Source organism: Telmatherina bonti (genome assembly GCF_933228915.1).
Source record: "Telmatherina bonti genome assembly, chromosome: 13".
Lineage (NCBI taxonomy): Eukaryota > Metazoa > Chordata > Actinopteri > Atheriniformes > Telmatherinidae > Telmatherina > Telmatherina bonti.
Genome location: NC_136611.1, coordinates 34870055 through 34881865, shown reverse-complemented (window position 1 = coordinate 34881865; position 11811 = coordinate 34870055).

Sequence of the window (11811 nt, the reverse complement as noted above, 5' to 3'; positions counted from 1 at the left end):
AAAACTGGTGTAATATTAAAGCAGAAAAACCTGGAATTTCTTGTAAACAATTTGCTGCTGTTTTATACATCAATGTAAATATGCCAGAACTAAGCCCCCAAAAAGACTTTTTTCCTTGTTTGACCAAGGTTACGTACACACTCGGGCTGCACGATTATGACCAAAATAATAATCTGGATTATTTTGAGCAATAATGTAATCACAATTATTAATCACAATCATTCATTGTGTCTGGAGAAAGCATGTATTTTTAATGCACCACTTGTAAACAACCTACCTGGCAACTCTAAATTGTATATATATATATATATATATATATATATATATATATATATATATATATATATATATAAATATATATATATATATATATATATATATAAATTGTATATATATATATACATATATATATATATATATATATATATATATATATATATATATATATATATATACAATTTAGAGTTGCCAGGTAGGTCACATTTAAATGTAATATGAATAGTGAAGCAAAGAAAAAAACGGATTTGACCAGAAAACCGTAACTTTGCATCAAGACCTGCAGTGTGAACATAGCCTTTTTCATGTTACTAGACTGAGACCCTGCACTGTTACAATCTTGTCACCCATCACCCAATGTTACCTCTTAGCTCACTTTCATTGTTCTAGGGCTAGCTCACCACATGAAATATGTTCATAAATGTTACTGACCTATGACTATGTATGTACATTGTTTTTTAAACCATCCCACTGAGCAAGCTAAAGCTAACTCAGCATGTGCGCTAGCTTCTGGTGGGCATGATTGCTAACAGGATGCTGGGGACATTGAAGACTTGAAGACTGAAGGACAAGAAGAACAAGTTGACAACATTGAAATTCCCAGCAAAATACTGAAAGAAGTAAAGAAGACTGGGTGAGTTGGAATCCTGCACCACAAGATGGACTTTAAAGCTAGTTAGGAGTCCCTGAATCTGTGAGGAATGCCTGCGATAAAATAATTAAAATCTGCCATGCTGTCCTTCCAGATATGAAAAACAAGCTTGCTGATACCAAAGATTCTGTTCATCATATGGGGGAAAAGCTACAGATTGCAAGTGATGAGAGAAGATCCAGGGAGATCATTCTACAGTTCTCCTTACGTGTCTTGCAGGGATGTGATTTGAAAGGCTGCTGCCCCCGCGACCCGACTTTGGAGTCATCATAAACATGGTCACCAGCAATGGTGTCTTCAAGGTTCTGCTTCAAGTGTTGGGCCTTGACCTTGGTCTTTACACCCTCATTCTGTATTCAATAAATTATAGAGTCATATACACTGATATACTACAATGGAAAAGGAAAAGAATATGACCAACAACAATAAACACATGTTGTGAGGTTCTACTCATGAGCTCCTCCTCTAATCTGTTCCACACTCCATCGGCCACTTTAGACTTGAATCTCGGGTCTAAGGCTGTGCCCTCCCCTAAGAACTGCTTGATGCTCTCATCCTGCACAGCAAAAACATGCTATAGTAGTTATGTCTGTTTGAGTATATTTAATGAAAACAACACAGAAATCAAAATTATGTTACACAGAATTATGTAATCGTCATCAGTCACTCCAGTCTGAAAAAAAGTACATTGTTTTTTGTAGCTACAGCCTTTTGAGCACTTTAGCTTACATTTATAATGTAATAAGGTAATATCAATGTACTTCCTTATCTAAAATATATGTCCTCTTCTCCATTGGTTTTTTTAAACAAGGGTCCATGGAAGCTGCCTGGATAGCAGGGAACTGCTCCAGAAATCGCTCCACCATCAGAAACAAGCTGTTCCACCTGTTCTTCACATTCAGAATGAAAGCATGTTGTGGAAGACCTGGAGAGAGCATGTGTTTGGTTGTCACATAGGTTGTCTTTGTTTAGTAGTAGTAGTTCAATAACTGATTTAGCCATGGAATTTTGATCTAAGTTTAGTCTGTTTTGATTTCCAGATTTACTGAGAAGATGCTGCTTCTCTTTTAGGACAGGTTTAGCCAAGCTACACCTCTTTAACCACACCACCATACCTCTGATTCTTCCTGCCCAGCTGGAGACTGCTGGTATAGTGTACAACTTTTGAGCACCAATTTTTCTAATGCTCACTTATTTTTACTGCTACATCCATATTCGCTGCATTGTCTACAATAATGGCAACAACTTTTTCCTTGACATTAAATTCATCAAGAATAGCCCCTATTTCCTCAGCTATTACAGCCCCTGTCTGTGATGCGTTGACTGCCCTGGTATGCAGGATTTTCTCCTTCATGGCACCCTCTCTCACATAGTGGACTGAAACAGTCAGGTAGTGGTCCTGCGCCACACTGGTCCAGCAATCTACAGTCACAGCCACATCCCTGACATCTTGCAATTCTGTTTTGACATTTCCCTTCTCTACTGCATACCATGCAGATATGAGTTTATTTGACAGAGTGTCTCTGCTGGGGGACTGGGGTTTAAGGCCCTTATCATCTCCCTAAACTGAAATTGGAAATTGGAACACAAAACATCAATGATGTATTGTATTATTATTACTGCTTACTATAAAAGTAAAAAAAAAACATTATCTAAGCCTAAGCTGAGAGATAACTGATCAACAATAGCTTTTGAGGCTTACTTACCTCCACCATGGACCCTCCACTGTGGAAAAAGGCAGCAAACTTTTAACAATAAAGTTTGTAACTCATCTTGTTTTTCTTTTGACATTTTTCCTTTTTCAGCCAGTGTGAAAGGATTCACACTGGCTGGCCTTGTCTTCCTCCTACCATGGTGAACTGGATCAGCAGTTTCTGTGAGGAGAAAATAAACATAACACTTAAAATAAGATGCACTCTTCAACCAACCAACCTAACAGATAACCTCTTATGAAGATCCTAGTATTTCTCACTCCCAGATGTTTCTGAACCTTTGTAAGATGGTCAGTGATCGTGTAGTCCACTGAAATTATTTGACTCTAGAAGATCGAGAGCTCTTCTGAGTCCTTTTTCCATGTGAATACTGCCACCAACTTCATTGCTCTAAAACCAACAAGAATAACAAAAATATTTACAGAAATTACAAATAATTAAGCTCCTTGAAGATAAAAATGTAATGCATACAAGCTGTATGTTGAGAATCCTGTTGCTGTCAAGGTGCATCAGTGTGTGTGCGAAGCAAACTTAGCTGAATGTCCTGAAGAGAGCCTAAAGTATTTTAATCACACTTAATACATTTCTCATACATATTTAATTTGGAATATTTGTAAAAAGATCAACTGTGTGGTGAATCAGCCCTCGTGCCACCCCCACTGTAAGTTTTCCATGTGGTCTGAGTTCACTAAACAAGTTCTGCTGGTCCATCTTCCATTAATGGTAGATCAGAAACATCCAGACGTGTCTTCGAAAGATGTTGTACTGATAGATTTGCAAACTCGTGGCTTTACAGATCAGAGAAAAAAACACAAGCTTAATTTTTACTTACATGTGAAGTAAACTACAGCAGATTGTTGCTAATTGCCCACTGGGGCGCTTCCTTCCACAGGCTGACTTCCTGACAAACTGGACACACCTGACTGAACGACACAAAGGTTCCAAGTCTACTTCTCTGGACTTCACACAGATGGTTACAAACAGGACATTTTATAAAAAGGTCCTTCAGCAAGCTTTCAAAAACAATGTATTTTGCATCACTGTAATCAGGGAAGGACTCCATCTCACTGAAAACACAGAACAGCAAATATAAAATAATCACAATGAATATACATTCAAAAATTGTATCTCAAATTCTGAGGATTGAGTGACAAACTCGTCAAGATTGTAAGTCAGGTCTCGAGATTGAAAGGTTTCTGAGAGAAATGTGGTATCAGCACCGTTGTCTTCTTCCTCCTTTTCCTTCAACTCAATACGTGACCTTTTTGCTGGTCTTATTCTTGATGTGGATGCTTGGCTGGAGTAGATGAGAATTGTTCCAAAGATTTTCATTACTTCCGTCTCTGTACTCGCACTGGCAGTCACAGCAGTAGCACTGGGTTCCTGATAAACAAACATACACTGTATTTTTCAGGTCATATGGTGCACTTAAAAGCCGCTGGTGCGCCTTCTATGTGTGGTGAATTCCAAAATCTGTAAAAATGTGGTGCAATTTTCGTAAGCCCTCTTCTTGACCGACTGTAAGACCATTTCTCGCCGTCATAGGAGCGTAATACAAAGAGAAAATGAAAGAATAGCTGAGTGAGGTGTATGTAAAGAAACCGAATGGCTTTTTTCATGCATCACCATCTTTGTTGATCTGCAACTCCATACGTGCCCATATCACTGCTACTGTGAAGAATCAAGTACAGCAAATGAATTCTGAGCTTGCCATCATGCCGAGAGGACAAAAGAAAGAACTGCAACTGCTGGACATTGGTGTGAACAGGGCATTTAAAGCTGCCCCGGGATCTACTGAACATGGAAGCGTTGTGGAAGCACTGTGGAGCGGGTGTGCCTAGCTTTCCACCTGGCACCTGATTTCAAAGTGGAACATCTGTGTCGCGGTTCACATAAGGATTGCGTAATCATACATCAGCCGGTGCAGGCATACTTAAAATGCTTTATAAAACTGCTTTAAAGTGAACAATAAACCAGCAAAAAAAAACAAAAAACAGGCACAGTTCCACCACGTCTCAAGTGCGGCTCTTTAGTTCTTTATAGTAGGGATGTGTGGTGTCAAAACAATAAGTTACAAAACAGCGCAGCTTTCCTCCTCCAAGATAAATGCGCGTTTTCCACGTTGTCATTGATTAAGTGAAGCTGTCTTGCACCGAACAGCTTGGTGCCAGTGGTAATGGAGAAATGTTGAAGTTTCAGAGTAAAATGCATCCAAAGTGTACATGTAGTCTTTTACTGGCAAAATCCACCAGATCCACTTTGGTTTCATCAACTGCTTTCCTATCTGAACGATCCGCTCTGCTCCAGACTGACTAGGTTTCACCCAGCAACCGACACTGACGCTGACAAGGAAGAGAGAGAACCCGGTGTGCTTGATGGTAAAATTGCCCAGCTGTTCAATTCTGACACAGAAGATGAGGACTTTGACAGATCTGTTACAGCAGACTGATAAAAAAATTTGTGTGTATTTTAAAATAAGTAATGGCACTGTTGTTGAATATAGTTTCATTACTTTGTTATACTTTTGTTTTAGCAGGCGCCCAATAACGCGGTGCGCCTTATGTTTGACCCAAAGACAAAAACAGACGCTGTAATTGAGGCAGCGCCTTATAATGTAGAGCGCCTTGTGGCCCAAAAAATACGGTATATAGAGTTGTTCATACGTTACTGTAAAAAAATCTTCAAAATAATATTCAAGTTCTGTAACATGCTATACTGTGTACATGGACTTTGTTCGTGTTCCAAGAGAGAGCTGTATTGCTACAGACGTGAATAATTTCAGGTTTGAACTCTGGCTGCCGACAGACTTCTTTGCCACGGAATGCTGTGATGCAACACTCACAGTATTTGGAAGTTCAGTGTGTCATGCCATGGTTGTGAATGTTTTTGTGTCCTGGCCATGTGTCCCAGAACCACTCTGAAAATAACATTTCAAATTCATGAAAAGTTGAGCATTTACACAGTTTGGACAACAACTTCCCAGTCCGGAAGTGATACGTTTGAACTAAAGAAGTGATGAATATTCTGAAGACCATGATTGAAAGAAGACCTAGCTTTGTGTTGTCCTAAATGGGACAAGGCAGATATTAGAACTACAGTGATGATTGCTACTTTTATCCTCTTTTACATCTTGGTTTCAAGTGGCTAATCACCTGGATGCTTTTAGCATGGTCATCAGTGATGAATCATCACGTTTATAGCATCCCTCCTTATATATCTATTGTTTTACATAGCTTATCACCATGATGTTTTTAGCATGGTTATGTCAGTAACATCCTCCTACAACATCTATTGTCTCATGAAAATTACAAAACCTACAAGAAGAATGTTACTCAATGCAAAGTATATCTCAAATGCCACAGTAAAATGCATAATAGTAATTTCCAACAACAGGTTTGACAGCTAACTAGTCATCTTTATCAAAGTGTTACCTGCTGATAGCATTCACATAAAATAATTGTGGGTTAATTTCTTCACTTTGGTACAGTAGTTGATCATGCACTACCAAAACAACACGTTTTTTGAGTAATTTAGTTTTACTTACAGCTTGTGTCTCTTGATGGGAAACGCGGTCCTTGATTGTAGGAACAGACCTTCATTTCAGCAGAAGCCTGGTAGCAAATCCCCATCATGCTGGACCTTGTTTATCTACCAGTCTGCAGTGCAGTGTCAGTCACAAATATCCCAAAGCCATGGCTGGCTTCCAAAAACAAACTGTCCATTGCTGTCTAGCTGTCGTTGAGACGTGAACAAATGTAGTTTTCCCTCACAGCTGAAGAAGCATTTCTTGTGCAACATGTTAGCAGTAAAAATGTCCACCATAGCTGTAGCTTTTTCACTCTTTTACTGAGCAGTGAAGGCGTCACTAAAATCTCTAAGTAGAAACAAATAGCTAAAATCGCGCGTTTCGGTCGCCATGGAAACCGAATGTAGAGAGGTGCTGTAAAACTCAAAGGAAAGGGTGACATTCACATGTCTGACAAGTATTCAACACTATAACACTGTAGAAAGTTCAGAAAAGCTGAAATAGCACAATAAAGCCCCTTTAAATACCAAGGGATGAACACAAACCGAGGAGCGGAAAACTTTTTTCTGTTTTGCAAAACAGTTCGCCAAGGACTGTAATTTCTGGAGATCTCAGTGGGGCGATGCCATTTGGCAGCCTCATGGCACTGAACACTGCAGGGGTCTTTAGTCCGAAAATTTTTTTTCTGACATGCTGTAATGTTGTTATGAACGAGGTTTTTGACAGATGTCCTCCAGGAAACTCTTCTCTTGTATAAATATACAAGAGCTTTTTAAGATTGATATCTGGAGAGATAAGTTTCCAGATGATAGAACATAAACCTGGAGCAGCAAAGACTATTCCAGATGTTCAAGTATGAAATTCTGGCTGGTATCCCATTTACCTTTTGAGGAAAATAATACTATCCATGTTTTACCAACACCTTTAACTAACCACAAGGCCCTAATAGTTCATATAAACCTTCCTCCAGATAAAACACCTGCTAAATGTTTACCCTTCTGGACAACCGTGGGAATCCCGTTCTGGACTCTGAAAAAAACAAAAAAAAAACATCTTTTTCTGATCCTTCTGGTGTGGCGCAGTTTCTCTACAGAAGACTGAAGCCAACATTAATGGTATAAAAGTTACATCGGACTCACCAGCTGTAGTTTAAAGTAAGGTATCAATTAAATAATGTAGAAAATACCTCTTCTTCTTCTTCTTCTAATTATAACTATAGATCCAAATAACACATTTTTCCAACATAACAAAAAGAGAGGGTGGATGTGGTAGGGCCACCCGTCCCGTAATATACGGAATCATCCTTTAATGGACAGACAAATGTTGCGTCATGGATTGAACCAATACTGTGTTCTGTATTTTATAACTTTCCAGCGGCCTACACATGTCAGTCAAACACATCAACACTCAATCTAAAAATAATTAACTAAATAAAACACAGAAAATACAACAGCCAACAAAAATATAATTTTCGTGCAGAATCTGCGCAGGTCCTCCCCTCTGCGCCTGTGCGTTGGACAGCCACGGTTACCTAGAGACAGACATGAGTCATGCACACTCCTCAGAAGACCCGCGCCTTTTAAAAATGTCTACTGTAGCCATAGACCTTATGACTGTAGCCTACCTGGTACTCTACCTGCTGAAAATAAAAAGCACATGTAAAACAGACATAAAGATGCTGCAGCGCCAGTGAAGATGTTTATAAGTCAATATAATTATAACTATATTAGCCAATATAAATACCATATTCACCCATTAAAAACGTATTATCAATGAATGAAAAGCTAATAAATACACACAGAAATACAAATAGCCTAGCTAAAGAGAAACATTTTTTTTTTATGCATTTCCTGCATTAGAATATTTAGAGCTGTATATTTTTAAGTCAATTTTTAAGTAATCTGGAGTAAGTGATCATTCGATAAATTAGCCTTTGTTTATTAGTGTTGTTAAACTGTTACAACATGACTTCCGTTCATGTCATGAAGCAGCAAACAGATACAGTCCAATACGCAGGATTAAACAACGAGGAGCCGCATTTCACGCCACAACGCACCGTTGTCATCACCATGGTCCCAAACAATAAACAATGTATAACAAATGTTTATTTCTGTTTCTTTTTTCCTTTATTATTTTTCTTTGTTTGTTTTTATATAAAAAAAACTCACAAAATATTCTAAGGTAGGATATAGGAACTATTTTATGTTGGCCTCTATAGTTTTTATGCCAAACAGCTGTTAAGTGGCTTTTCTCCCATTCACCCCTCAAAAGTCAGCTGATCTCAACCACCTGATTAACGTGTTGCTATGGTAACATCCCTAAGGGAATGATAAGATAGTAATTTAACTTATCCAACTATTAGTGACCACGATATAAGTTATAGAAATTTATCCCACTCCTCCCCTCTTACCGCATGCAGGTGAAGTGACAATTTTTTTGGTAAAGTTCAGTGTTGCACACTCTCCACAGAAATCTTCTTTAAGATTAATTAATTACAGTGTATCTAAGTTTTGTGCATATGGTACTTTATTATAAAAAGTATTTTTCTCATATGTTAGAAGAGATCCATGTAATCACAGCTTTATGTTGCCTAATTAGCAAAACTTTATATCCAACAATGTTGGATATAACATTGTTGGAGCTGTGGTTTGCGTCCCTTAAAATCCCTTAGGAGGGTAGCCACCTAATTCATGAAAGGTGGCTACCCTCATCACTACCCAGAATATGGCCACTTACTTATTAAACCAAACATATCACACCAAGGAGGTAAAGTCTCCTCTACCGACGAGGCTTTGAGAAAAAAAAAAGATGTCTTTTAACGATCCTTCTGGTGTGGCGCAGAAGACAGAAGCGAACATTAGTCAGTATAAAAATTACATCGGACTCACCAGCTGTGGTTTAAAGTAAGGTATCAATGAAATAATGTGGAAAATACCTCGCATGAAATGAAGAGGATACTCGAGATCTCAATCAACAGTTTTCTTTCTTTCTTCTTCTTCTACTGATTTAAAAAAACAACAACAAACAAAACTTTATTGAATACAACAGAATAATACATGAACACAAAATACCAGGGGGTTATAACAGCATCACATTAAAGTACATCAGGCTTGCAGAAGTAAATTAAACTTCTTTATTTTTACTGTCTGTTATTGAACATATATAGTGTTTTACATGTAGGATCAACTCAGTGACGTTTAGCTTGTGATGAAGAATTTAGATTTATAGACGATAAATTTTGTCGAAATAAGTAGCAGGTTAATTAAATAGATGGGAGGTTCAAACTTATTGTTATGAGCTATTGATTCAAATAACACGTTTTCCCAAATTGACAAAAAGAGAGGGTGGATGTGGTCTAAAACACAACGTGAAAATTTACTTGAAAGATGATTTTTATGTGGTCAGTGCCAATATATATATATTATTGTTTCTCTTTGGACTTCACAAAAGGAGCAGTTGGCTCTTGTAAATCTATGAAGGTAGTGATTAGTCGGATAAAACCTGTGCAATATTATGCATGAAATTTCCTTTACCTTTTTAGTCCAAGACCAGAAGGTGTGAGATGAAGGTGAGCAGGTGATTTCCTGGAGAAAAAGGTCCTGAATTGCCTGTTTTTTCTGTTTGGAGGATCATGGAATTGATAAAAGACAAGCTTTGCTTTGTTTCAGTGGCCGATGAAGAGACGGTTTAGTGCAGCTACTTCAGCACCTCTAAACAGAGAGATGATACCTGATATCACATAAAAAATCAAAGAAAATTCTTTTGGTGAAACAGGAATTCCATGATGTTTTAGAAACTCATCATAACTGTATAAATGTCCATTTTGATTAAACAACTGGTTTAATGTTATCGATCCAGTTTTTAACAAATATTGATGTATTATACAGAATGTATCTATTGTGTATAATACAGTTATGGGGACTGAAGTTATGTCTATAGATTAAAGACCTGCCAGTAATACTTGGTATGAAAGGTAGATAATTTCAGGGTAATTTTGTTTATATTATACTCGCAAAGTAAAAGAAAATTAAGGTCACCTACCTCTGAAAATACATAATGTGGAATCCGGTTCCATAAAGAAGTGTGACATTTAAAATAATGTGTTATCAATTAGATTTTAAGTGTAATTTATTGTAGAGAAATCCAAAAAGATAAATCCTTTAAAAATAATTCATTAAAGCCACTAATTTACAGCTGGCTCTACCACGGTGCCCAGGCAGCAGCTGGAGGTGCCTGGGCAGCATCTTTTTCTATATATATGTATATATATATATATATATATACATACATATAGAAGAACTATATATATAGTTGTATATGTAGTTGTATATGTAGTTGTGTATATATATATATATATATATATATATATATATATATATATATATATTATATATATATGGTCAAGCCTTGACCATCACATATTCCAATCAACTAATTTTGTCATTGTCATCTTGTTTCACAGCACACGGTATCTAAATCATGTTAGAAAATCTAATGAATAACAGGGTAACACATTTAGCCATAACTAATACACTGAGAAGACAGAATGTTACAACACTTATAGATGTGACAACCCTTCAGAATGAAGACAACTGCAAGACTGACTGAACTGTTTGTGTTAGATACATCAAGTTGGTGAAATCATTCGATCTGTGCCAGTAATAACTACAGCTGATGCCACCAGATGTCACTGGTATGGTCTATTTGACTGAAGACTTTGAAGCTTTGACTCTTTTTTCAGTGCAATCAAATAGAAGTCTCAAAAGCTTCGCAAGGCTTTATTGACCGATCTCTAAAATAGAACTGTCATTTATGCACAGTTCTATGTAAAATACTTGTTGTTACAACGCTTCAATTGAAACAAAGTTGCTCACGTTAAACAATAAAGTCTTTAACTGGCATTCCCATCCCAATGGCAAAAAATTTTAATGCTTCCACCAGGTTGTGAAGCAGAGCTGTTGTGGTGCAGCGGTAAAATGAATCGCTTTTTGTTCAGAAGGTTGTGGTTTCAAACCCTGATCTTGAATCTTGACAAAACATGGTTGATAGTTGTGCTTCTTCTCCTAATGTTGAAGCTTATGCTGAGAAAAGCATGGCTTGAAGCTAAAACATCTCTTGCGCTACTTCACCTGTTTGAATCTTAAACTCTTCAGCTCATTCAGGAGATATGTGATATGACTTTTGGTCTTTGTAACATTTAAACTTTTCAAGTTATTTAAGTTTTTGTAAATTTGTTCAATTTCAATTTTTCAAATGCTGCATACTGTTCCAGTATTGTGCTTAGCTGCAAGTTGCTGTGTTATTGGTCTGGACAATCAGTATAGTTTACGTGCAATGTCTGTCTTCTGAAATAGCACAAACAGCACAAAGTGATTGTTTTCTGGTTAGAAAATAAACTGTGGAGAAATGATACTTCAATATTAAAATCTTGTTGTTACAAAGCTTCGAATGATACAAAGTTTTTCATGTTAAACAAAGTTTTTCACTGATAACTCAGGCTATTTTAAATGGTTTTCTGCAATTATTTTCTCCAATGATTAATGCAGTTTAACTACTGACTTCAGAATTTCAGTTGTTTTGACAAACTATATAAAACTATCTTTAGCTTCTTGACAGCAGTTCAACCTTTAACATCCTTTTGCAAT